The sequence below is a fragment of the Gallus gallus genome, chromosome 2 (genome assembly GCF_016699485.2).
Source record: "Gallus gallus isolate bGalGal1 chromosome 2, bGalGal1.mat.broiler.GRCg7b, whole genome shotgun sequence".
NCBI classification, from domain to species: domain Eukaryota; kingdom Metazoa; phylum Chordata; class Aves; order Galliformes; family Phasianidae; genus Gallus; species Gallus gallus.
The window spans coordinates 87915632-87942838 of NC_052533.1; the positions used below are offsets into that span (position 1 = coordinate 87915632).

Genomic DNA, 27207 nt, shown 5'->3' on the forward strand with positions numbered 1-27207 from the left:
ACTGGAGAACAGTACAGTGCTGAGGGTCATAATGGTCTTAGCTCCTACTCATCCTGCCATTTTACTAGTTTTCAGTATCTCAGGCATCAAAAGCAGGGTCTTACTGAAAAGCGATTTACAGCAACCTTATTTTGTCAAATCCTGTAGTGGTGAGGAGGTAGCATGGCAAGGGGGGTGGAAGGGGGAGTGAAGTGGTCTTTGCTTTAGAGTGTGGGAGTAACCTGGACAACTGAAAAAAAGACTATGTGTTACAAGGAGGAGTTACTTCTTAAAATAAGTTACTGGCATGAAGTGAAGCAATATTTTCTCTGACTCATCTAACTCTGTAGCACCTGAGTGCTAAGAACTTAGATATTTAACAGATACTGGATGAACATTCTACCAGTTCAGCAGCTTCAAACATGAAGTGTGTCATTTGCAAGATATTCAACAAGACCAAATTCCACGTCCTGCACTTGAGTCATAACAACCTCTAGCACAGTGGTATAGAACTGGGGAAGACTGGCTGGAAGGTAGCCTGGCAGAAAAGGACCAGGTGGTACTGAACAGCCAGCTGAATATGAGCCAACAGTGTGCCCAGGTGGCCAAGAAGGCCAAGGGCATCCTGGTCTACATCAGAATCAGTGTGATCAGCAGGACTAGGAAGGTGATTGTCCTCTTGTACAACACTGTGAGACCACTCCTCAAGTGCTGTGTTCAGTTTTGGACTCATTGCTACAAGAAGGATATTGTGTTGCTCAAGCCTATGCAAAGAAGAGCAGTGAAGTTGGTGAAGGGACTAGGAAGCAAGAGTTACGAGGAGTGACTGAGGGAACTGGAGTTGTTCAGTCTAGCGGAGTCTGAGGGGATACCTCACTGCTCTCTACCTAAAAGGAGATTGCAGTGAGGAGTGTCAGTCTCTCTTCTCAGGTGCCAAATTGATGGGATGAGAGGAAATGATTTCTGGTTACACCAAGGGAGCTGTGTACGGGATTTCAGGATAAATTTCTTCAGAGTGGGTGATCAAGCATTGAAATGGGCTGTCCATGGAAGTGCAGGAGTCTCCATCACTGGAGTTATTTAAGAGCTCTGCAGAAGTGGCACTAAGATACTCAGTTTAGTGAGGGGACCTTAATAGGTCAGGTTGATGATCTGGAAGGTCTTTTTCAACTCTGTGATTTTATGATGAAGTTGTAGGAGTGTGTACCACAAGAAGCTTCTTGCCTTCCCTAAGCATTCCAGAGTAGCAATGGGAGTGAAGGCACGCCATTCTGAATGGTTAACACCAAACATTCTATAGCACAATACATTCAAAGCATTCCAATTTTTTGTGGTTACATTAAATGTTTCATTACTGAAAAATTTTGTTTTTTTATTGTTGCTGGGTTTGTTGCTTTGTTGGTTCATTACTTTGGTTGTTTTTTTCTTTTTTGAGAATGACACTTGTAAACAATATTGTCTTGAGGCTGAAGCACTTTCTAGTTTATTACATCTCAGAACTCCTTGCTGCACTGTATTGTGAATGAGCTAATTAAAACTGTTGACTTTCAGAAGTTATAGATTCCTCCCTCTACTTTTATTTAGTCAGGCTGGACATGAGAAACGTTTGGAGGTAACAACTGATCTATAATTGGGATTGCTGCAGCAAAATCCCACTGGATTTCTTGTTCAGTCAAGTCAGGCTGCATTGTCCAAACAGTGAGAGGGTTTAAATTCCTAAACACTCACAATGTGAGAAGACAATTGGCAAATGAAGGCTAAAACATACAATCAGTGTTTTTGTTTTGCTAATCGTTGTTGGATGTTTGCAGACAAGCCCATAGCAAACTACTTTTGTTTTGCTAATTCTGTTTAAGGATTACGAAGACAGATTTTCCTGAGGAAGAATTTGAAGGACGATAAGAAAAGGAATTTGTGGTTTTATTCAGAAGAAATCAGAAATGTCTGTCCACAGTCCTCATTGCTTTCTTTTAGAGAGCAAAGAAACAAGGCAAGCTTGGAGTGCAACTGTAATAGTACAAGGAACAAAAAAACAAAAACCCAAACAGAAGAGCAGGGATGGGGAACACAGGTTCTTGTCATAATATGAACAACTTGTAGTTCAGCTAAAGCATAAAGCATTATTTACATTATAAATTGCTGACTTTGATCTCAGGCATTCAGGAATGCTTTGACTATGATAGAAATCATCAGTATTTTGTAAAACATTTTCAATCACAAAATATAAGTTGCAGAACAGTCACCCTGCCTTCAGTAGCCAAAAAGTTACTGAAATAAATTTGTTAAATAACGTTTGTAAGCACACAGCTAAAAACAAAGTGATATGAAACAGCCAACATCAATTTGTCAGTATCAAATCAAGTCTGGTTCCCTTTTTGGCTGCATAGCTGGCCTAGTGGAAGCAAAAGAAGTAGTGAATGTGTTATAGTTGGTCTTTAGTAAGGTTTTTGATGTGGTACTAGGATACATTCTCATAAGCAACTTAGGGAAATGTTCGGGATGAAATTGCCATCTGGTGGGTGCACCCACTTGTTGCAGTATAAGAAAAATTACTTATGGGTAAAAATAACTTATGGGTAAAAATTACTTATGGGTAGTTAATTGACAAATTGGGAAAATCTTTAATATAATATGCTTTGCAGACCTTTCCTGTGTTTTGTTCTAGTTACATTAATGAGCACAAAATAGACTTCAAAAACCTGTGATTTCTCTTCTACCACAAAAGAGAAGGTAATTAAATTCAGAAGTTGTGGTCATTAGAAGAAGTGGTTTGAAATCAATAACATTCAGTAAACATGAAAGAATTATTACAGTTATAAAGAAAAAATAAAATGTTGAAACATAAAATTTGTAATAAATACGATGATATGTACAAAAAAAAAGGCAGCAGATTGTGGTGGATCACAAACAAAACATGAATTTTGCAGTTTAATGCTGAAAAAAAAAGTATTGCAATACTTGTGTGTGAAAGATGGAAGGTAGGAGGTGTTTTATTTTACATGTGACATTTTAACTAGAGCAGTATGTCTGCTTGAATTCAAGAAAAGCAAAACAAACTGCTTAGAGTCAGGGTGAAAGTAAGAAGGGGTATAGGGTTTAGAAAGTGGCTTGTAAGGGACATCTGAGGATTTGCTAATTTGCTGCAACGTCTTGGTTCTAAACTAAACAAATGAGAAAGATCATCATAAAAAGAACAATGAAATATTAAAACATTATTGTAATAATAAGAAATCAGAATTTCCTCCTATCTTCTGCAGATAGGACAATAATAATTAGTTGAATTTATCTGAGAGACAGTTAAGTTAGATCCCAGGAAAAAGTTAATGTAGAGACAGACTGCACTGGGATGTTTTAACCGTGTTGTCTTCTTCACTGGAGATTTCTGAGTCTGCATTAATAACATAAGCAATCTATGGCGAGTTTGGTTTACTTCATCCTGCCTCAGAGGTTTCTTTCAGCCTAGTTTTATGTTTCTACTCAGTAATGAAAATGGTTAAAATTTGTACTTAGGTAGATTCTAGAAAATAGTGCTTACGTGTATTCTGGCAGTAGCATCTCTGTCTGGTGGCAGTTTGCTGAGCAGACTTCTACACTAAAAATGATCTGGGGAGGGGAAATGGCCTGGTCCAGCATTGTGGAAGTGGTGGGCTGCATTGGCAAGAAAGTACGATGGGTGTAGTGGACAAGGCAGAAACAATGACAAAACTGTGAGGGAGACCCTCATCAAGTGTTATAGGGAAAGCGCACATACTTTCTGTGAAGTCAGCACTTTGGAGCACCTCACTGAAACATCTTTACACTAATGCATGCATTCAGCATGGGACAAAAGCAGGCAGAATCGGAAGTGTATGTGTGCAATTGCAGGGCTAAATCCTTACAGGCACCAAAGAGATGTGGTTCTCTAGGAAGAACAGGTGAGGAGAGGCGTATAGGAACTCTTAGCTTGAACTAAGGGAGGAAGTAAAAAATCTTCTCATTGATGCCCAGAGGATGGCAAGAGACAATGGGCTCAAACTGAGATACAGAAAATTCCATTTAAACATCGGACGAATCTGTCTTACGGTGAAGGCTGTCAAACATAGGTCAAGTTGTGAAGTCTCCATCCTTGGATATATTCAAAACTCTCCTGGAAAAGACCATGACCAGCCTGCTGTAATTCACTGCAACCCCAATAGAGGGTTTGGGCAATGTGACTCCAAGATGCTCCTTTCCATCCTCATCCGTTCTGTCATTCTAATTTTTCAAACCAGAATCAGACTGTCATAGACCAGTGAAGATTTTTTTTTCTTGTAGATTTTTTTAGTTGTTGTTCTACATGGGGAAATTGAAGTGGTTTTTTTCTTTCTTTTCTGTGTCATTTTCTTTATTTAAAATACGTCTTGCACATGAAAAGGCTGTTTCGTTTAGGAATTATCCTGGGCTCTATGTAGGACAATTACCAATGTTAAATTTTGCTGAAGTTTAGAGTGGCAACTTGAGCTTGTATTCAAAATTTTTATAAACAATACTTCCTTGTAAGTGTTGTATTTATATTGTATCTCGTGCCTTTCCCAAACTTTTGGATAAAAATACATAACATTAGTTTTAGTACAGAACACAGAAGTAATATGTCCAAAAAGTTCCAGTTCTGCTCAGCTTAATGATCTAACTAGTCATGTCTCTCTTGTATAGTCTGCTTATTGCTGACATAAAACTTTAAGCATCTCCTGAATGCTGGTGAGGCCCCACATAGCCAGATGTTATTTTCCCCAAAGTATGTTGTTACTTTGTGGTGAGGATCTGATTTCCCAAAAAAAATGCCCACTAAGTGTGAACTGACCTATTTCAGCTTGGCCATCCTAATCTCATCACTGGGCATAATTAAGAGTGTCCATCTGCATCTAGCAGATATCTGTGGGAGAGAGTGAAGATGAGATGATCTGGGTGTAGACAGGTTATAGTTGCAGAAGTATCAAATTAATATTTAAGAGAACAGTTTTCAGGAAGCTTAATTTGCTCAATGAAAGTGTCAATTGAGAGCATGGGTAATTTTCATCCTTACATCCAGCAAAGAGAGAAAACTAAAGGGAAATGGTGAATATAATCTGAATGACAGGAAAAGGTAACAGTCACTCATAATTGTTCTGGGTGACAGCATAATTTTTTCAAGAGTACGCTCAGAGATGTCTGACAGTGACTTTCAGTTGCACTGAAAAAGTGAGTGATCACCAGTCTACCATTTATTATGATCATAACTGCTATACAATTAAGTCAGACACTTGGAGGGGACAGAACCATGTCCCCAAGTTTAGTTCTATGTTAAATCAATAATTAAGTAAAATACAGATGAGGCACCTCCCAGAATTCTGTATCTATGAATAAGCTATATGTTATAAACAACAACAAAAAAGTGCACACTTTGTAATGTAAGGATAAGAATTAAACATCTTTAGTAAGCAAGAGGTGGCTGTGGCTGTCTGTTAAAGCTGCAGGGGTAAAAAACTGTCTTGGAAAAAGATTAAGACATTTTAACACTTGCATTTGTTCTGCATTAGCATAAAAAGAAAACCGTCTAATTCTAATGGCTTTTTGAAACAATCCCGTTTTCAAATTAATGATGATCATGGCTCAGACTGGTTCCTCATTCTTGGGCTGGTTCTGCATCAGTTATAGCAGTAGCGGAATTCAGTGCTATTCTGAAGGCTGTTAATTAGCAACTGCCTAAAGGAGTTGTTTGCCAAGCCAAGCAGAGTGCAGGAAAACTACAGCCAACATATCTCCTTTGCTAGGAATAGTGGGATACCACTGTATTTGTGATGATAATGAGCTGTTATGTTACCAAAAGAATCCCAAACTGCCAAAATGTGTCTTGTCCTTAAATCCTTGCTACTGGCTGAATTGCAAAGTGTAAGTGAAGCGGATCTGATAATCTGACTCACATGACTCCTTTACAAAGCAAACATTATCAATGAACACTTGATTTCCTGTATCCTCAAGGAAAATTGTTTTGGAAGAAAGGATTGCTCATGAGAGGCTTTCGATAGCCTCTTTTTGAATGTTTATCTTTCTGGATCAGCAGGCAAATCTTGTCTGTTAGGAGGGCTCTGCTCTGTATCTCCTTCTTTGGGATACAAAAGGTAATTTGCACACATCTGTATCTCTGTTTTCATCATGCTTCCTTCTGCTGTAAACCTCAGTTTTATTGACAGCTATCAGCCCCTCTGATACTCCTCTGTTGGCTGGAGATGTGAAATTCTCCAGCTCTCTACTTTGTAAGATCATCTCCCAGAGACACAGTGAGTGGAAGGAGTTGGAGGGCGACACTTCATCAGAGCTCAAAACCCCACTTTGATCATTTTTTGGTGGTAATTTGCTATTACATTTGCTGCCTAATACTGATTACATTACAAAACTGTGCTTACTACAGGATTAACCTCTCCCACTATTAAAATATTGCATTCTTTGTTTTTGACCTGATTGTAAAAGGAATCAGGCTGCTGCTGGAATTGTTTCATGTGGGGGAACAAAAAAAAAAAAAACACAACAAAACAGGGGCTGTGTTTCAGGCCCTCCAGAGTCCCTACAAAAATAAATAAACACTCTCTCACTTGTCAAGGACAGAAAACAAGTGCAGTCATGAAAAAGGTGCCAAATTCAAGGTATCTATGTAATCTGCTTCACAGCACAATTGTTATGCAAATTGTAAGCTTTCAATGTTTAAGGGAAAAAAACCCTGTCTTTAACCACCAAAAAAAATCTATCTCATTGTAATGTTATGTGCTTCTGCCCTATGGAATTAGCCTTGCAGAAAAATGCCTCAAGGCAGAAAGAGATGAATCTGAACTTGACCCACATCCAGAGCTTTTTGGGAATGCGATCCCCATGGGTTGTTGGGTTGGTAACCATTAGAATTGCAGGACGTTTTTTCTGTTTTTCCTCGTGGCAAAGCAACAAGAAATAAAAAAAATAAATAAAATGTGGAAGTTATATTAATATATCTGTATCACAAATTTTAAAGCACTTAAAAAAAAAAAAAAAAGAAGAAGAAAATCATAGATTCATACAATTACAGAATCACAGAATGGTTTGGGTTGGAAGGATCCTCAAAGCCCACCCAGCCCCACCCCAAGCTGGGGGCAGGGCTGTCCCCCATCAGCTCAGCTGCCCAGGGCCCCATCCAACCCAGCCTTGAGCGCCTCCAGGGATGGGCACTACAGCTTCTCTGGGAAACGTGTTGGCAAATAATATTCTGGCATCAGACATAGTGACGTGTATTAAATAGATGGGTAGATACAGGTCCAGCTGGATGTTTGTCATAGAAAATAAGGAAGGTCAGCCTCCTATTTGAGGTTTTCATTATTTTATCATGAGCTTTAAATTTTCCATGCTTTTCAAGGTTTTCTTGGCTCTCATCTACATTCTTGAAAAACTTTGCCTTTTTTCAAGTTGGCTTCATTGTCCTATTAATTTTAACACACTATGTCTTATTATTAAATTATTTGTCATGGCCATAAACTAGAAGTGAAGTCATTCTTGACACTGCAGTCTGCTCTACATTTCATATTTTAAAAAATATGGGACCGATGCTTTTTTCATCGTCTCCTTAAGAGCCTTATCTCAAAATAAATAAAAAACATTTAAACATTTGAGTGCCTGTGAAGTCAAGACCATATGTATTTTACAGATACATAAAATAAGTCTAAAATAGAGATGAACCAAGGACATAAATGAAGTTTAATTACTGCATTTTTCCTTGGCCCTTGTACTTCAGGGTAGTATTGAGAGAGAATCTTACTATTTCTTTAAAATGCTGTCAGCTGTAACTCCATGGAGCGGGCTTGGGTGAATGTGTGGAAACACACTCGCTGCTGGCAGAAAGCATTCCTGGGTCGCCCATGCTACCACCATCTGTGACATATGTGCTATTTGGCACAGGGAGTTCTCTGTATTTCCTAGGAGGCCGGCCCCATCCCTGTGCTGTTGCCATGGCCACATTCTCTCTCAGAGCATCCTTGAGTGGAGAAGAGTGCTATCATGTTGCTTCCCCAGGAGATTGTCTGTGCGCTTTCCACTTCCTTGCGTGAAGTATCAGCGTGCCAGAAACATGGTTCTTGGTGGTGCACCCGCTATAGCACAGCACTTAATGAGACTTCAGCAGTAGAAGCTGGCAAACCTGAGCATGCTCCTCAGCTGCAGCAAGTTTGTGCTTCTCTTTTAAACACTGGATTTAGAAGCCTTCTTACTTTAAAAATCATATACTGATAATATAGAAATGTATTTCTAAATGTATGTACTCCATATATAGCAATATCATGTAACACTTTGTGTTACTGTGAGAAGGTTGACTACTTTTGATTCAGGTTACCCTGGGTTACGAAAGTTGGGTTCAAATTTTAGGAGAAAACAACAGCACCTCTTTGTCTGGTTCCAGGCTTATTCTCCTCATATGCTCACCACTTCAGTTTATTTCACAGCAATCCCACAATATCAGTAGATATTCCTATTCTTGTGATAATAGCTTTGGTTTCTCAGTAAATTAATCTCTTTGTTAGCTTGTTTGGTGATAACATTTTCTATCATGAGCAGCTGCTCTGTTTAAGATTGAAATGAGGAAAATGTGATAACCTCAGAAAGAAGCAATGCCAGGCTCGGAAGCCCTCTATCTTTGTCCAGGTTCCAACACTATAAAGAATCAATACAAAAAGAGAAGTGAAGATGAGAAAGGAAACAAACCTAACTATGTCCAAATGCTGTAGCTCTCAAAGACTCTCTCAATGCTAAAATCTGGTTAAACAGACAGAGTAGAAAAGGTGATGTAATGCTCTGAGGTAGGAAAATAGGAGGTGCTCAGAGTTAAAGACTCTGTCCTGCTCCAAAATGGCAGAGAAAACCATGATCATTTAAGGTTGATGCCATGTGAGGCATTTTGCTCTATACTTCGTTTAAAGCAGGATTTGGACTCACATAATGATAGTTTTCTCTGCTGCATTGTTTTCAGATTTGGTTAACCAAGTGGTGACTTTGATAATCATTATTGTCTTAAGTATGGGGAGATGGGGAAGAGAACAATGCCTTACGAATGCCTGACACCACAGTCGAGTGACAATATATTTTGTGATGAAGGACCAGGAGCTTACTGTCTGAGGAATCATGGAAACAGTTTAGGTAGCTATGGGGAGAGAGAGAGAAACGATTTTAATCATAGAATGGCCTGGGTTCAAAAGGACCACAATGATCATCTTGTTTCAACCCCCCTGCTATGTTCAGGGTCGCCAATCGCTAGACCAGGCTGCCCAGAGCCTCAAGAGAAATACAAGTTTCAGACAGTAAGCGAACAGCTTAAAGGTTAGATAGCATTATCCTTTAACTGGAATATCACTTGTGCACAAAACCTTGGCTGTATTATTTCCTATGGTAGACAAGCATATGGCAAACTCAGGCATATGTCCCTTTCCCGGATATGGAGGGAAATGGAGTTGAGTAAACACAGGGTTACAGTCCTTCCAGATCCAGAACAATAATTCAGAAATTACAGCCTCAAAATAAACAGAAGTATTGAGTATGAGGCTTTCGCACTCTCTCCTCAGCTGAGCATCTGTTCAGCAGCTGAGGTGGATATTTAGATTCAAAAGAAAATATGAGTAATTTTGGTTATGCACAAGCCACTTTCTCTTCTGAAAAGGGATTTTTGCAATGTGCAATGCTCCAGCATGGAGAGCCATCTGGTGGGTGTCAGGTGCAATGCTTTCTTATGTTCATGTGCAGAATTCTAAAGACATTTGCAGTGTCCTTTTTGTTATTATCCTTAGGAGTTCTGTTTGTGAAATCTTCACTGCCTCCTGATTTTTTTTTTTTTTTTTTGCTGGTTTTTCTTTGTGTTTATGCTTAGTTTTCTTGGCATGACATTGTAGTTCTTTGCCAAACTGTATTAACTGATGATGCTTGCTGTTATGACAGAGATGGACAAAGTGAGCAAGAAAAGGGAATCACTTTGAAGAGCGATTTCACTTGCTCTGAAATATGCTCTGAAATAACTCAGATGTAGTACCAACAGTCTCATGCAAAAAAGAAAGGCAGAGAGACAGAGAGAGAGAAAGAGAGAAAGAAGAAAGGAAGAAAGGGAGAAAGGGAGAAAGAGAGAAAGGAGGAAAGGAAGAAAGGAAGGAAGAAAGGAAGAAAAGAAGAAAGAAAGGAAGAAAGGAAGAAAGAAAGAAAGAATCAGCCAGATGCACCCGAGAGAGTTAGGGAGGGGAAATCAGTGTCTCTCTGACTGCTGCTCAGAGCTTGGAGGTTTGGCAGATTGGAAGGGACTCATTTCAGTTCTGTGAAAACTCACCCTCTGCAAGATTGAAGGGTGGATGTACACTGAGGAGGAGGTACCTGCACTCAGATTATACAACGCCCTAAACAAAGGCGTCTTCACTCCTCCCTCTCGAGGCTGTTTCATTATATATTAAATGACAGTTACTAAAAATGAGAGCTGAGTCTGAGCCTTGTGGCTGGGGACATGTGCTGGGTAGGCAGGCAGCACACACCTCAGAGCTCACATGAGTTAATGACACCGTTATTATACTTATTATGTATTAACATGGTGAAGGACTATCAACAGGTAAAGTGCAAAGCACTGCTCAATATGACAGCAGGGAAGGATACTTTCTAAGGTGGTAGGAGTTGGGAATTCAGATCCGCCTCAAACAAAGGGGAGATCTGAGCCCGGGGCTCCTGAGCTGTAAATGCCTGAATGGTTGAATGAAACCATCCTTTCTTCTTGGTTTGGTGAGTTCAAGCTTTCTTTAGCACTGATCTTTTCGCAAGCTTCTGAACCAATGTTTTCTCTAAGGGCAACTGAAATGTTTTATTTAACAGAAAATAACTATTTAGTCATGGTAGGAGGAAAAACTGGGGAAAATCTATTTGATCCAGATCTAATTTGAATGTTTGATGCAAATCTTCTTTGAATTAGCTAAGGTTAAAAAAATCTCACAGCTTAATTCCAAGTAAGGAATACTTAATATAGTACCCATATTCCTTCTAAAAGCATTCAGAAAGTGCTCCACCTGTGTTTTGCATTAGCATTTAAAGAAAGAGTGTTAGAAATTCAGGCAATGAGCCATCAAGTCTTGAAAACAAACAGAAGCTTCTGTGAGAATTTTAAGCATGCTGTAGCCTGTGGAAGTTTTCTCTCTTTGCAGGGAACAATGATAAGTAAAGCTATGTTGTTATCTTGTTTAGTTGCCTCAAATTCTCACCTGTATGTCAATAACAAACTGAACAGTTTAGTTCTGCTAGGAGAGGTTTGAGTGTGGTTGTTATTATAGCTGTTTTCTTGGAGGAGGGACTGGAAAACCACTTATCCCTATCCTTCTGCAGGACATCCTATCTTTATTGCAGTGCTGGGGAGAGCTACTCACCACATCCTCTCCCGTGTCCTGTTCTTTACAGCACAGTCTCCATCATACACCCTCTGCTTTTCTGTAGTGTCTGATGGACTGTACCTCCTCAGATCAATTGTACTGCACACATCTAGCTGGCCTGAAATTACAGCTTGTTCACCATAAAGATCTAAAGCACATTTTCTGCCTGTGGTCCATTTCTTCTTCATTGGTCTCAGGAGCCTGCGGTGAGGGTAGGCTGTGGGCTGAGTGAGTGTCCTGGCAGGATGTACAGAGCCTTAGTAGGACAGGCTAAATACACATATTTCAGAACAAAAATCAGTCTGGAGTTAACCTCCACCTTCTCCAAATTCCTCCTCTTTTAAAATATTGATCACTCAACCAAATTTTTTTGTAGCTTTGGTCCTCTTTTTTTTTTTTTTTTTATGCATTCTCAGGTTATTTTACTTTGTGTCAGAGGCATTTCCAGTCTGAGTGTCAGAGCAACAAGGACTGTAGTTCCTCTGCTTAGAACAGGAGATACTGTTTTGTCTTCAGTGCCTTTCAGAAAGACATCTCATCACAGTGAAAAAGAAATTGGTAGAGAATTCATGCCCTTTGGGGAACAGTTAAGTAACTTTGTTGCTAACAGTTTTCATTGTACTTTTCAAATGAATTCCTGAATTTAATTTTAAAAAGTGATTGGATTTACCAACATAAAATAGATCATTTCTCATATTTGACATCAGCTTTTAAAATCTTGATCTCAGACAAAGTATAAACCATAGTAGATGCTTCAGAATAAACCTTTATTGCTTTGCAGTTTTCACCAGGATTGTTGCATGTGTAAGCCTTTCACAGCAGATCTGTCCTGCTGAATCAGCTGGTCACTGTCAGCCTTCAAACATACACACCTGTCAAAACCATAACTCATAACTCATATTAAATGGAGATTGTGAAATTAGCATTCTTTAGAGAGCTAGGTCACACGTAATCTTAAATCCACTGAAAAAACAAAAACAAAAACAAACAAAAAAAATGGGACTGAGACAGTTTGTGGTCCTAAAATTCCTACTGTTTATATGTGGAGAATGCATGCACCTCCTGTATCAGTAGCGATCTAATAAAATTGCTACTTTATTTGGAGTACAATTTTTTTCTCTTATTGAGAATTGCGTGGTAGAGGAAATGAAGCAAAGAATTATCATCCATTACATTACATGTTACTGAAGCAAATTTGGCTTTGGAATGACTTGACATCAGCTTTCCAATACCTACATAGAGTTTACTGAGAAGATGGATGAACTTCTCAGTGGTGTGCAGTGGGAGGCTGAGAAACCACTGAGTGGTTTCTCATGGCTTAAATGGAAATGAGAGGTTCAGGCTATATGTTAAGATAAAGTTTTCTCATGTTGAGGACAGTCCTACATTGAAGCAGATTGGGTGAGTAACCTTGTCTGATTTCATAGCTGACCCCAGTAAGAGCATTGAGTCAAACTAGAGTCTTCTTGATCCTTTTCAGTGAGGATTTTCCTGTGAACCCACAATGCATGGTATAAAGGAAAACTGTGCATTGAAACATTCAGAAATACATTTAAACCCAATGTTAACACAGTAAGAGTTAGATGAGAAAATTTCTAAGGTTTAAGCCATCTCAAGAGAGCTCCAACAATGTCACGCTAAACTGGATTTGTTCTAATAAATGAGCTTTACTATGATTATAACTAATGTTCCTTGAAGCAGCAGGAAAAGTTTGTTTTCTTTCCTCAGCATAAGTCTGGAAATGTCTACAGAAAGTTTCACATGGAGAGGGAAGAATTGCAATCACTGGAAGTTCTGACACAAGGAACTATGCATCATCTCGCCCTTGTGGAACACTTAGCTGTGTACTACAATGTATTGCTTCTACCCTTGTGTTTAAAGCCTTTGCTTATAAACCTGCTGAGCTTTTTTAACATTCATATTACATTATTCTAAGATTTGCATACTTGTTAATGGATCTATTTACATTTTATTTAGATGTAAGCTTCTTCTTATGAGTAGTTATTTCAGCTCAGTCTGGAAGGGTTCAAGACAGTGTGGTTCAAGACAATGTGCTGTGGCTGTAGAGTATTTGCTTCTTTCCCAGCCAGCAGTGTAAAAGGAGATATTCTTACAGATTTCATTTACTGTCAAGTTACATATCTAAAATACAGGTTATTTTTGATGACTGCAGAACAGGATCAGAGATTCTCTCTTCTCTATGCTTTAACAACCCAGTATACAGGAATTCATTTCAACACAGAGATATCTGAAGGTTTCACTTTTGCTTTAAGGTAGGAAATCTGCCCTTTTGTAAGGGATGAACTTGGTCCTGGATTTATCATGTCATTAATTTAGCACCTAGAATCAAAAGTACTAATTTAAGTATTCAGTGACATATAACACTGGCACAGATTCGAGCAAATTGTCCAGTGATGGGTTTCTACAAAGATAGATTATCTTTTTAGGCATACAAGAAATAGTTAACTGACAACCCCAAAATAAGAGACTTAGCGGGAATAATTACTTTGAAAATGTAAGGAACGACCACAAAGTATGAGTCATCACATCCAGTTGTGAAAAACAGTAACTAAATATATCCCACATGCTCTAATAGGCATACATGAAGAAGACAGAAACTTTCAAACATTTCTGTAGGACAAACCTCCTCCTTTCAAACACAAAGCCTGGAGAGAGAGAGGTTAGTCTAGCTAATACAGTGTGTGGTACTCCGTGAAGGTACCATTGGAGCTTCACGTATCGAGTGGAGCAGAAAGCAAAATGCCTTTGTACACCTTTTAGGTGTCTTGAAAGAATTGCAGATTATCATTTCTTTCAGGCATCACAAAATCAGCAAAATGTTCCTGTCCCTATGTTTTCTTTAAAGCACTTGGTGCATAGGAACATTATAATGGAATATTCTCCTCTAAAGAATAACTGAGAAAAAAAATATAAATAGCAGCAAACTTTGAATGTCTACAGACTCAAGTAATTGCTTATATTTTCAAAAGGTGATGTCTCTCTCTCTACCCACGAGACATAAGCGGTAGGTATATCACAACTAGGAAAGAACTTATATGTGTTATATAAACCAGTGATCCAGTTAATCATTAGCATGTTACCAAAGATGCATTATGGAAATTTTAATTTACACTTTATAAATAGAATTCAGAGGATTCTGCTTTTCTTTTGCTACTAAAGTTCACAAAGCAACTAAGAGCTCAGGAGACACTGTCTTCATAAACTTATTGGTTAGAAAGAAATAGAGAAAATCTGTATTTTTTTCTAACAAGGGAATGTCTTAAAATCAATATGAAGATCACGGTTATATAGGAAACTTACATAAAAGTAGTTGTGACTATTTAGGAAAAAACATATGCAGTTGACTATGAGTTAATTGACTCAGTTAAACATAGGAGAATCGTGAGAAAATTTAGAAGGACTGAAGAAAGGCCAGGAAAGAAAAGGGATGGTTTGGGAGTTTTCGTTTTGAAGAGCAATTTTATAACTGATAGCAATGGTAGATGTCAGTGGTATGCAGTGATGAAAGTGGAAAATATAGAAAGGCAGGAACCCACAGAGAGATGAAAGAAAAATTAAAAATAAGAGGAGGACAAAAAAAACCCATCAAGGACTTTGGTTTAGATGCTCTCCAAAAAGCTCAGAAAAAACTGTGGGTAATATGACAGTCATATATAAAATAATTAATGGCCAGAAAGGCCGACCAGTGTATTTACTCTTTTTATTTGGCATAAGCAAACTGACACAGAAGCCCTTGTTTTAACAATGCATAATCAACTTGTTGAACTCACTTCTCTAAGAAATATACAGGAGAAAAAAGGTGCAGTAGAAGTAAATAATAAAGGCACTAGCCTTCATAAAAGTAACAAAGATTTTTCCACTCCTTCATTGCAAAATAAAATTTCCAGCTACTGGGTAGGATTTTTTTCTCTTTCTTTCTGGAAATGTGGTTATCCAACAAGTTCTCATATGCTTTGTTAAGTGCCTCTGGAAGCCAGATGTCAGCTAACTGGAATTTGGACTTTATCTACTGCAACAGTTCCTATGTACATGGTGTGGTGCAATGGAGACATATTAATTACTCAAAAAAAAAAAAAAAGAGAGAAATGATGTCTTTGAGTACAGATTCATACCTGTCTTTGTGAGATCTGAACACTACTTCAAAATAGCAGTAGTAATATAGAAGACCCAACTTTTTTTCTGTAACTGTATTTAAAGTCAATTTAAGTGAAATGAAATACTCATTACTAACAGCAATACGTCAATTCTTTATGTAAACAAAGCAACTACTATCACAGCAGAAGTTTATGCTGCTTCTGTGTTGTCATTACACTTTGGGTTACTCATTCCTTTTTTGCAACCAGATCTCAAAAGCACTTTAGATATCAAATTGTAAGGCTGAAGATTTATTTCCCGCCAGATTTTTCCTTGATATAAATTCAATAATTGTCATTTCTAACATGAAAAACTTTTTGAAGCAAGTTACAGATGGGTTACTGTGATCATTTGTACGAAGACCAGTTAGAGCTCTTTGTGGTAGATTAGCATAATGATCTGACAATATGGACAATCCATTTAATCTCTCACTTTCTTAGATTTCTACCCTGTAAATGCAACAATACAATCATTCTTCAAGATATATTGGAGATTCTCTGCTGTTTGGTTTGTGAGTGGAAACATTTCAGTACATAGGTGATGTCCTAAATTAGGTAAAATATTTCTTTACCATACACATGTTATAAGAGGTATAATTTCTGCATTAGTTTATAACAAGATGAATGATAAAACATCTTTGTGATAAGTATTTTCATACTAACAAAATTCCTATCAAAAGTGCATGGATTTCCTCTTTTTTTTTTTTTTTTTTTTTTTTTTGGCCTATTAACTGAATGATGGCATAGATAATTGTGTGGTTTCATATAGTACAAAATGCTACTTACTTCTGATGAAGTGTTGTCCATGGATGAGAAGGATTAGAACATTAAGGACTTTGAGTCAAGATTAGCTGAAGAAGCTGTGTCTTCATCCTCAGGAAACAAAGACACTGATTGTTGATTGAAAGAAAGATGTCAAAAAGTCAGCACAGATAATACATGTCCTCTTACTGTTTTTTCAAAAAGTGATTAGCAAATGAATGTATGACAGCATTACTACTATCTAGATTAAATTGTTTCCTGTGGACAAGCAGGCACTGAAGATAATTTTATTTTAAAAGAATGTAAGGATCTATTGATCTATTGTTCAAAGTGTTGATGACTGTGCTGCCTCTTTGTCTTATTACCATCTTGGTTATTTGAGTCATACAATAACTGACGTCTACCACGCTCTGTGCTGCATGTAATGAAGTGCTAGACCAAAAGTAGAAAAGGAGTGAAGACGGACCATGGCCATTCCTTTCTGTATTCGAGTACATCACCTCAACACTTCTCTCCTTCCTTCCTAATCTACATTCCCCGTCACTGGCTAGCCCTCTTTCCTCACATTTCATTCACCAGTGCTCAGGCCACACGGAGAACTATGTCCATTTTAAAGTGCACACACCAGTTAGCAGAATTGACACCGCTGAAACAGTCTCTTTTCCATTTAACAGCTGTGCATCACATTGTAGAGAATGCATGGAGGTGGCAGTTTCTCTCATGCTTTTTTTTTTACCTATTCCAGCAGTTTTAGGGTACTCAGCTGAAAAATGTTGGTTCAAGTTTGATGAGGTGGAAGAGAGTTTGGAGCCCACCTCTGCCAAGTCCTGAGAGATGAGTTAAGATGGGGAAAGGAAAGAGGAAAAGGACTCCTCACCTTCTTACCCACAAGATTTGTTATACAGGGGGAAAGGCACTGCCTAAATAGTGTTACCAACTCAGGGCTAACAAGTGAGCTGATTGGGAATCATTCTATTGTGAGGCTTGATTATAGGACAGACTACAGGTAAATGAATGTGCTGAGGTGCTGTACATACACCCAGCTGCAGAAATAGAGTGTATACTGGAAATTTTTGCAGGAAGGAGCTGAGGAATCACAGAGAGCTGATGCCTAGAGACAGATAGTGATAGCAAAATGATGGATGTGCAGCCCTGAAACCCATCACTCCTGTCCCCTTTGTAATTGCAGCCTTAAGCATCTTTGTGACAGTTTTCTCCGCCTTAATTGTTCCATTTTGTTGTCTTTGGTCCTGGTGAGAATAGTCTCATAGAATGCCCTCTATCTAACACATTTACAAGAATTGCCTGCTATTTATTCCTGTGTCTATATACCCATTTTCTCTTCATTTTCTAATGGCTGTGTTTGAGATGGGATTGAATTTTCACGATAGATATAAATAGGATTTGCTTTGTATCCTTATCTATTCTCCTCTAAGGAAATTGCTTTTAATTATTATTTAAAGTTCAACTCCAGTTACTGCTGAAACGAACTTCTGATTTTAGCTTTAGGACTGAGAACTGAGCTGCAAATAAACATGAACTGAAATATTAAAACAATTACTACCTTTGGTTATTTTACTGTAAGCTCTGCAGTCATTATGGTTTCAGAATATTAATGTTGAAATTGTTCTTAGCTAAAGTCATTTTTTTTTAGCTGAGATTCATGCCTTTTTCTCAGTACTCAGAAGTAACTCTTGCTTGAGGCAGTCATTGAATTTTAAAGAAATTTCTTTCCTAAACTTTATCCCCATGTGACATTTGACTAGTGTATGGGTGGGTAGCTAAAATGGTATATTATCAACAGTTTATTAACTTCAGTTAGCATTTTTCTCCTTTCACATTATACTCTCAGCTGTCTTTTTATGATAAGCCTGTGTTTCAGATGGGTTGAACACATACGTCATTTAGGGAACTGTGGAGTTAAACAGTCTTAACTTGTTCAGCCTGGGGATCCCTGGGTGCTTGTGGGCAATTATTACCAGGTTTCTGTAGTCTTACTGTTACAATCTCCTCTCAGCTATTTATTTACCTTTTTCTATACACTACAAAGAATGGCTTCCCATGGGTTGAGCCACCTCATACCCTCACAGGTGATGTTGCTGCAATCCATGTTTTTTCAGCATTGCAGCTACCTGTCTGTTCAGTTCTCACCCCTGCAACTAGAAAGGAGAGCAATCATAAACAAGGAATGTACCCAACGGGCAAAATCCAGGGATGCAAGGAATTAAATGGATCAGCTACTTGTGAAGAGTTCAGAGCTGTAGGAGGAGGTTGGATCTCCCTCAGACAGAAGGCAGACAGTGGCCAGGGGAACCAAAAGAGGAGATAGTGACAGCTGACACATATGTTTGTTAGTTAGCAGTATGTGTTGTGTGGCAGTTAGTTGCTTGTGGAAGGCCAGCAATAACCGAAGCGTGTTATGTGAATTAGAGAACTCAAAACAGAGATCACAGCAGTAGAAGTCTCCTTACTGTAATACTCTGTGAGTGTGTAGGATGCATTTTTATAAAACTTGCTTCTGCCTTATATCTCAGTTATTAAAAGTATACCCTGGCCTTTCTGTTTGTATGAACAAGAACTGAAAATACTGTATCCTGCAATGCCCTTTAACCAAGCGCTCAATTTCTATGAATATCTGGCTCTGTTCTCCCTCACTCCACTATTTATAGAAAAAGTAAGCATCAAATCTTTAGATTGTGGAGTCTCTTTCTCTGGAGATATTCAAGACCTGTCTGGATGCTTTTCTATGCGACCTGCTGTAGGGAACCTGCCTTAGCATGGGGTTGGACTCAGTTATCTCTAGAGGTCCCTTCCAACCCCAATGATTCTGTGATTCTGGAATATCACATATGATCCATCATCCTAAGGATGTTTCAGTTTACTGTCGATTGAGAATGGAAACCACAGGAAATGTCTTTTCTTTTGAATCTGTTACTGACATTTCTATCCATAAACTGAGCACAGTTTCAATGCTACAGATATGTAGTTATTCTAGGTCCCACAGCATTTTAGTTGTAATGGTAGAATTTCTTTTTTAATACTGATTTTTATTTTTATTTTTTTAATTGCACATCAAATTCTTGCTGCCTGAGTGAAGGTGTGGCAGCTCCACTCAAGCCACTGGAGTTGTGTCAGAGCTGTTGAGAATTGTATCATCTTTAGCACAGAATAAACTCAGTAGGGTAGCTTTTTGAACTTATAAATGAATTCAGTCAGCTAAAATCACCCTTCATCTAAAGCAGATAATTACATTATGGTTAAGTTAATTGATTTATTTATGGTTACTGCCTGCCAGGATCCTGCTAGGACCCTGGGAGTACCTCTCTCTCATTACTGCCTCACTTGCTTCCTAGGATGAAAGTGATGGGTTGAAAGAAACATACAAGTTGCAAATGCAAATGTGCCGCCACCCACTTCTCTGTTATTTATTGCTGTTTACATTACAGCTCAGGTTTGTGTGACATATCAGGCAAGTAAAGCGTCAGGTTGCTGCCTGACAGGATAGGAAGCCTGAATGTTCACCACCTGGCTGAGGCACTGCTGCTTGTACAAAATGAAGGTAATGTGTATGTAAGTTGATGGTAAATTTGAATTCTTCATTCACCTACTCTCCATTGGATTTGTGTTTTATGCTGTCTGTTCGTGGAGGTACACCAGTATAAAAGGTGTATGCTGTACAAACTGCGCTCCTGGAACAGGAGCCAAACATGAGGAAAGTTTGCTATTGTAACTACAAAATAGCTTGCCATTCCACTATCCTTTACAGAGGTGGCATTTAGATAGGCAAATGCCATTGAGAAAGGAATGAAAATTTTCAAGAAAGATCATCTTTCTATATCTTCATGGTTATCCTTTATCTGTTTACATAATTCTTTTTTTACCTGCTTTGCCGTTTTTTTTCCTACTTGAATTACTTATATTTTTAGAAGTTTTTCAAGGATGCCCTTGTTTCTGGTGTAACAGCAGTATGGGTCATCAATTCATAACTGCTTGGTGCACCACATATCAACTCAAGCCCCTGTAATTTTTTTATTCTAGACTTCTGCATACAGACAAGACAGTATGTTTTACCTATCCTCATGTCATTGTAAGCACTGGTTAGGTATTAGTCTTCCTGTAACTTTGTTCATCCTTTAGGCTCTCCCAGCAGTAGAGCATCTGAGTAAAACAGAGAGAGGAAGAAGGAAAAAAAAAAATAAGGATAGAGGGAGGTACATCTTTGATCTGTTCCAAAAGTAAAGAACGTCAGAATGCTGAAGGACACTGAAGAACACCTGGGGCTTGAACTTTAACAAACCCCTATATCTATCAATCAAAAACACTGTTTCTAAGCACTCATGCTTCATTAGCTCCATTCGGTGCAGAACTTGTTGTTTAAACAGTGAGATGGAAGTTGTAAAAGTTCATCTGTTTGTTAAAACTCTTCATTCTGATAAATGATATGGCAATTTTCATTGAAAATTGAATTGTAGCAAGTCATACGAATGTGGCTAAACACAGCGTGGGAAATTGTTCTGAGAAGAATAAATTCCCTATCTTGGGAGGAAAGTAAAACATCCTAAAATCTAACAGTTGCTATGGAAATGCTTAAGTTAAACGCAAAGCACGCATAAATTTTCAATATATCCAGCACTGGGGGAATTTTGACATATGTTAGAGGAAAAGCCAAATATGTGAACACCAAGCAGAAGATAAGACACGGCATTTTTGGTGTAAATCTGTGCATCGAATATTCCACTGGCATATCTACAATTCATGTTGAATGTAGACCAAACCCATGCTTGAAAACTAAGGTATTTTTTTGTAAACTTGGCTCTGAGCAAATTGTGCTACCAGCTATTCTCTCTTCCCTTGCAGCTGTACAGCTTGGCCAACTTTGGGCAAAGAAGTTATCTTTAGAGTCCCTTTCAGAAAGACTCTGCTCACCACTAAAGAAAAGTGGTACGTGGTGACCTTAGTTGACCCTAGGATGGGGGGAAATGGTTTTAAACTGGAAGAGGGAAAAGGGTAGATTTAGACTAGATACTAGGAAGAAATTCTTTACTGTGTGGGTAATGGACACTGGATCAGGTTGTCCAGTGAAGTTGTGGATGCCCCCTCCCTGGAGGCATTCAAGGCCAGGTTGGTTGGAGCTTTGGGCAACCTTACAACCCAAACCATTCTATGGTTCTGTCACCACACATGGAGCATAGGGCACAAAATGACCTCCAGAGGTGTCTTCCAACCTCAGTTATTCCATGATTCACTGAAGATGGGTTATCTTTAAATGGGAATGCCTTTATGTCCTGTTGCCCTCCCAACAGTCTGTTGATTGAGTGACAGTTCTCCTATAGAAGATGCAGATATAAAGAGAAAAAGACACGAAAGCACAATGGATGTTATTCTGTTCCCTTATTTTCTGTGCACTATAGTTTTGACATAGATCATTTTGACACTGCATGTTACTCCTAAAGTTGCCACATACCTCACAAGAGACTGTTATCCATAAGAAGAAATCCTGGGGGCTCACAATTTTTACTAGGTGCACTAATTGTTCGATGTGTAAACTCTGGGCTTTTGAAGAAGATGCCACTCTTTGGCTTCACTACTGGCCATCTTCAGTAAGTCTTGGACTTGTTGTGCATGCACAGATGGACCTGTGCATGCTACAGTATCATAAGTATAGTTGAATGCAACACCTGCAAAGAATAGATGTTGTTTTGTATTATGGTATATAGGAGCTCCCCCCTGCAAGTTAGGCTTACTGTACAAGATACTATGCTGTCGCTAAATGACATAATTTTAACAATGTGGCTGTAGAGGGAGGATATAACTTAAAAAGTCCTCCAGGTTTCTGTCTGTGCTGATTCTGCCATGACAAATGTCTGATCAGTCCAAAGACTGCAATTTAGAGAAACAGTTTGAATCTCTGTATGCTTAAAAGACAGCTTTTGGTAGGTAGTTAGATTTTCCGTTTTCATCTTGTTATTAATAGCTCTGACTTTTAATACAAATTTAAAGTAGAACTTCTAATTTTCAACTTGCAACTTGTGAGATGTTAATTTACTCTTAATTAAGAAGAAAAACGTCATATGAAACATCATATTCATAACCACACATACACACATTCACACTGCAACAATATAAATGATTTGGTTTAATCTGTTTCTTGATTTATGGTATGAACTGACTTCCCTCCATGTGGAGCTCTGTGCTTGTCTAAATTTGAGTTTCAATTTAGGAATGAGTCTCAAAGCTGAAGACAAGAACTGGGCTCATGTTCAATGAGACTAAGTCAGAAGATGTGGTTCAAATGTGTACCTAATGTGCTGCACCCACTGACGGATGTTCAGTTCGCAGGACTTCATTTCAATATGTATACCTAAACCAAGATGTGATATAAATGTTAATTTAAAGCAGTTGCAGTTGTTAGAATGCTGTCAAGCTTGAAAATATGAAAGATCAGTGGTGTAACTCTGACTCACTAAAGTGAAAAATAATATTCCCATCCATTTTGGTGAAGGCACGAGTACTCTCCCAACCTTGGCAGCTGGATGACAGGAATGAACAACTACAGCAATCAATTTTTAGATATTGCTACTGGCTCCAAAGTCATAATGTACTCTAATTGTACTTACTCGTGGAGCTAGAAAAAGATACTCCTTTTCACTATTTTTTCAAGACCATTAACCTTACTGGACAGTCACATGGATGCATAACTTTAATAACATCATTGCCTGTTTTTTGCCATTGCCCATACGCACAGATGTAATTCATCTGCTGACACAGCCTGCACCTGCCTGTCCTTTAAAGCCATTTTTAAGCATTTTGCTGTAGAGGTATGAGTCTTTGTCATAAATATATTGTCATGCCCTTCATCTGTGTGTTTATTATTTCTATTTGCATTGTTCTAGTTAGATAATTTTGGAATGGTAGGGTTGAAGATAGCCATTCACAAGTATATATAGAGGGAGTATCTATTTACATTAATTCTCCACCATGTTAAATATTCTGACCAGAAATTCGGTAGCAACAAATGGTACTGGGGCTGTATCTTCGTAACCCGTAGCATAGGCATGGCTACTGATTTTTATTTTTTTTTTTTTTTTTTTTTTTGAGACTGTTTTAGCAAACTCAGTGCATTTTAAAGAGAGAATCAGAAGTCACATTTATGAAAGTATGTTGGGGATAGAAATTAAAGTACAGCATCTGCATTATGAGAATATACTTTATAATTGAAAAAAACATATTTGCGCAGCAAATATGGATGAGAAGCTACTGGAGGCAGCTCCTATTGCTTCTTATAAGAGGCTGTGGTCCTCAGGTTTGATTTGATTCACATGTGAACAATTCATCTCTAAATGTTTTGATTCACAGATGCTTGATTCAATCCGAATTGCATGCTGGGACTACAACGTTTGGTAGAGTACTTGAAAGCAGTGTGTTTAAATACACTACATTGTAAATTAAAACCTTTGATTTAGCCATAAGTAGAAGATATAATAATTGAGAAGCCGCAGACTTTATTCTTTGGGGCAAAAGAAGTATTTAAAAACAATAAGAATATGCCTCGATAAAAATTTAAATGCACAGGGCCACATTGTGACAGTTTGTTCATATAACACTAAGCTATTAATTAACATGCAAACTATCTATTAATTAACATGCAAAAGCAGACAATCTGCTTTTGAAGCACCAGGTTCAGATATTCTTCTTAATTTTTGACTATACTTTATTCCATGGTGCCCTAATAACTACACTGAGAATTATTTGTAGAAAATGGTCCTGTATAATCAAGGAAGGCTATCACAAGTTGTCTGTAAGGAACGTGTTTGTGTAATGTTTATTAATAAATCCAGTTAGAAACATGAAAACATATAATAACCCAGAAATTTAAAGAAAGAATCCAGTTGTTTTTTACCTTGAAAATAATAATGTAAGTATTTGAATCAACTTTACTTTGGTAATGATTTAAATATTTTTCACGAACAGCTGTTCTAATCCAAAAATTGTATGCAGAGGAACCATGCCAGTTATTCACTCTGTGCAATATGAAATTCCTGGAGTTTTAACAAAATCGGAATCTACTCAAACTTTTACATTTCTTTGTTCCGCTGATATCCTAGCACTGCTCAGTAGAAGACAAATGCATCTATGAATAGCGATCATTCTTCCTTGGATTGCAACATTAGACAGATTTTTATTTTAAGAGTGATTTTTTTCTCAGCTGATGCCATTTTTGTTAAGTCAAGATCAAAACAACATGCACGTATTTTGCCTAGATAGGAGCTCCTGTTTGTAGAAGATGAATCTAGTTTCTGATTGCTATAGAGCTGAATTTCATAGCCATCAATCACTTTCTAAGAATGTGGCTTTTTTCATTTCCAACTAGTAATTGCTATTGTTTAATTTGTTGTATTGAATGCCTGATGTGTTCATAAAATAATGTCAAGGTGATTGTGGGAACATCAGAGCTTGTTGCCATGGAAGTACACATTTACTTACACAAACATTTCAGAAAGAAAAAATCACGTCTATAAATGTTCATCAAAAGATAAAAAGGATGTGTTAATGCAATTAGAATAAATTCCTGCTCCATAGATAGAAAAATAACGATCATGTGACAGAAGAATTATTTTCTCTTTGTTCACTACATATGTAAACTGTTAGACCACATATGGGACTGTTCTGAATCAATTCATACCCCACTGGCCCCTGCAGAGCATGGCAGATGCTCAGAAGATGCTCAGGAGCAGGTGAACTTGCCCACTTCCTGCTTTATCCCCTCCTCCCTCTCTGCTCAGTTATGCCAGGAAAGAGGGAATATTCTCACCACCATTTCCCTTCTTCTCCATTGTTTCCTTGAACCGAAAAGTTCTGATGCTTCAGATTTCTGAAGGATTCAGTCCTTTTTGTAACTGAAGAAACTTCAGATCCCGATGCTCTGTCAAATCCCCGCATTTCTCCCAAGGTTTATTTCCGTCCTTGATGTCTCTGTTAGGGTCCTGTTTCATTTTCTGATCAGTTTACCAAATGTTTCCTTTGCTGCACAGTGGACCAAGTGATTATGAATTGTTACTGCTGACTCTTCAAGCCTCAGACAAGTTAGTATAAATTAACAAGCTGAAGCTTCAGTTTCTCTTTGAAGAAAGCGTCTTCCAGCAGAAGAGCCAATGTGTCTGACTTTGCCAAGTGTGATCATTTTGCTGTTGCTGTAGCTGCTCAGTAAATACTCTGTGTAGGTTTAGTTTGGGGAAGTTCAGCTGAGAACCTTGTAGCACAACATTCTGCATTTTCCTTAGCTTCACAAAGCACGCCAGCAAAACTGAGATTTCCCAGGGCCGTGCAGGTGCTGCTTAATCTTAGTAGGACAGTCAGGCTGCTCCTGCTCCAAGGGAGTACAAAGCACCAGGAGGTCACATCTCTGCCTCTCCTAAAGCCCTGTCACAGTGCTCCCTTAGAGGCGATGTGGTGACAGCATAATAATTACTTGGCTGGCTCAGATAGAATGGCTTTGTCCTGAAGCTTGCAACAGGCTACTGGCAGTAGGTGGAAACTGCAAAGGAGGTGAATGCTGCTCAGATAAACCCAGCTGACACCAGCTGTCACCCTTCAGAAATCTGCTGCTTTCTCTGAACAGAGGCCTTTCTGCCCTAGTGCTGATATTGCCTATCTGTCTCTGCTTATCTAGTCCTCTGCTTGTCTTTCAGTGAGCAGGAAGAAACTGTATGGAAGAACAAAGGCACCGATCCACTCACTGCTTCTTCTGAGTGCCTTGATCTCAGAAGTGAAAACTTTGGTGCAAATGTAACCTGTCAGGAGTTGTGCTGAGCAAAAGATTCTGGGTGCTTTGATGTCAGCTCTAAAGGGGTTCCAGAAGAATTACACGTGTTCTAAAATAAAATTATGTAATATGCATTCCTAAAAAAAAAAATAAATTAGGGGAATAATGATAAAATCACTAAGTACAACCAGTTAAAAAAAAGAACTGGCAGATTCAGAGGATGGTGGAAGGACTGCAAGATATCCAGGAGACTCCTGGAGGGCATGGATGACAACTTTCTGGTTCAGGTATTGGACAGACCCACCATAGGTGAGTGTTGCTGGGCCTGGTTCTCACCAACATGAAAGAGGTTAAGATTGGAAGCAGCCTGGGCTGCCACGACCATGCCCAGGTTGAGTTCATGATATCTACACATATGGGCCTGGCAAAAAATGTGGAGTCAGGACCCTGACTTTCTGGAAAGCAAACTTCAGGCTGTTTAAGGAATTACTGGATGAGATCCTCTGGGGAAACTGTCCTTAGGGACAAAGGAACAGAACAGAGCTGGCAGCACTTTAAGTATGCCCTTCTGAAAATACAAGAGTTCTCCATCCCTCAGAATAAGAAATCAGGCAGACAAGACAGGAAAACAGCATGGCTGAGCAAGGACCTACTGCTCAGGCTGAGGGGGAAAAAAAAGGAAAAGTATAAGCAGTGGAAGTGGGGAGGAGTGGCCTGGGAAGAATATAGAGCTGCTGTTTGGATGTGCAGGGGTGGAGTCAGGAAAGCCAAGGCACAGATGAAATTGAGCTTGATGAGGGATGTGAAAAACAGTAAGAAGGAACTGTTTAGATGCATTGGGCAAAACAGGCAAAGGAGAGTGTACCCCCTGTGATAAATGAAAATCAAGAACTTGCCTCCTCAGATATGGAGAAGGTACTTAACAAGTTCTTTGCCTCAGTCCTCAAGGCTAGACAGGTTTCCCACACCTCTTGTGTCCCAGAAATTCAAGTGGGGGTCGAGGGAGTAAAATCCCTCCTGGTGTAAGAGTGAAGCAAGTCCAAAATCACCTTGTGAGTCTGAATGCATACAATTCTGTGGGTCCAAATGACATGCAACCCAGGGTCCTGAAGAAACTGGCTGATGTAAAAGGAAGGAAGACCCATGCAACTACAGA

General features: G+C 38.6%; 1 protein-coding gene and 1 long non-coding RNA gene across 2 annotated transcripts in view; one reads left to right on the top strand and one right to left on the bottom strand.

The window, feature by feature from the left end:
• The window catches only part of GABBR2 (gamma-aminobutyric acid type B receptor subunit 2), a 463337-nt gene that overhangs the window by 386948 nt on the left and 49182 nt on the right, over positions 1-27207 (top strand). The gene's annotated exons all lie outside the window — the stretch shown is intronic.
• On the bottom strand, positions 4799-7853 carry LOC121110091. Its single transcript, XR_005857884.1, has 2 exons — positions 7754-7853; positions 4799-4870 (listed from the first exon to the last, which is right to left on the bottom strand). It is a non-coding gene; the product is annotated as an uncharacterized LOC121110091 (long non-coding RNA).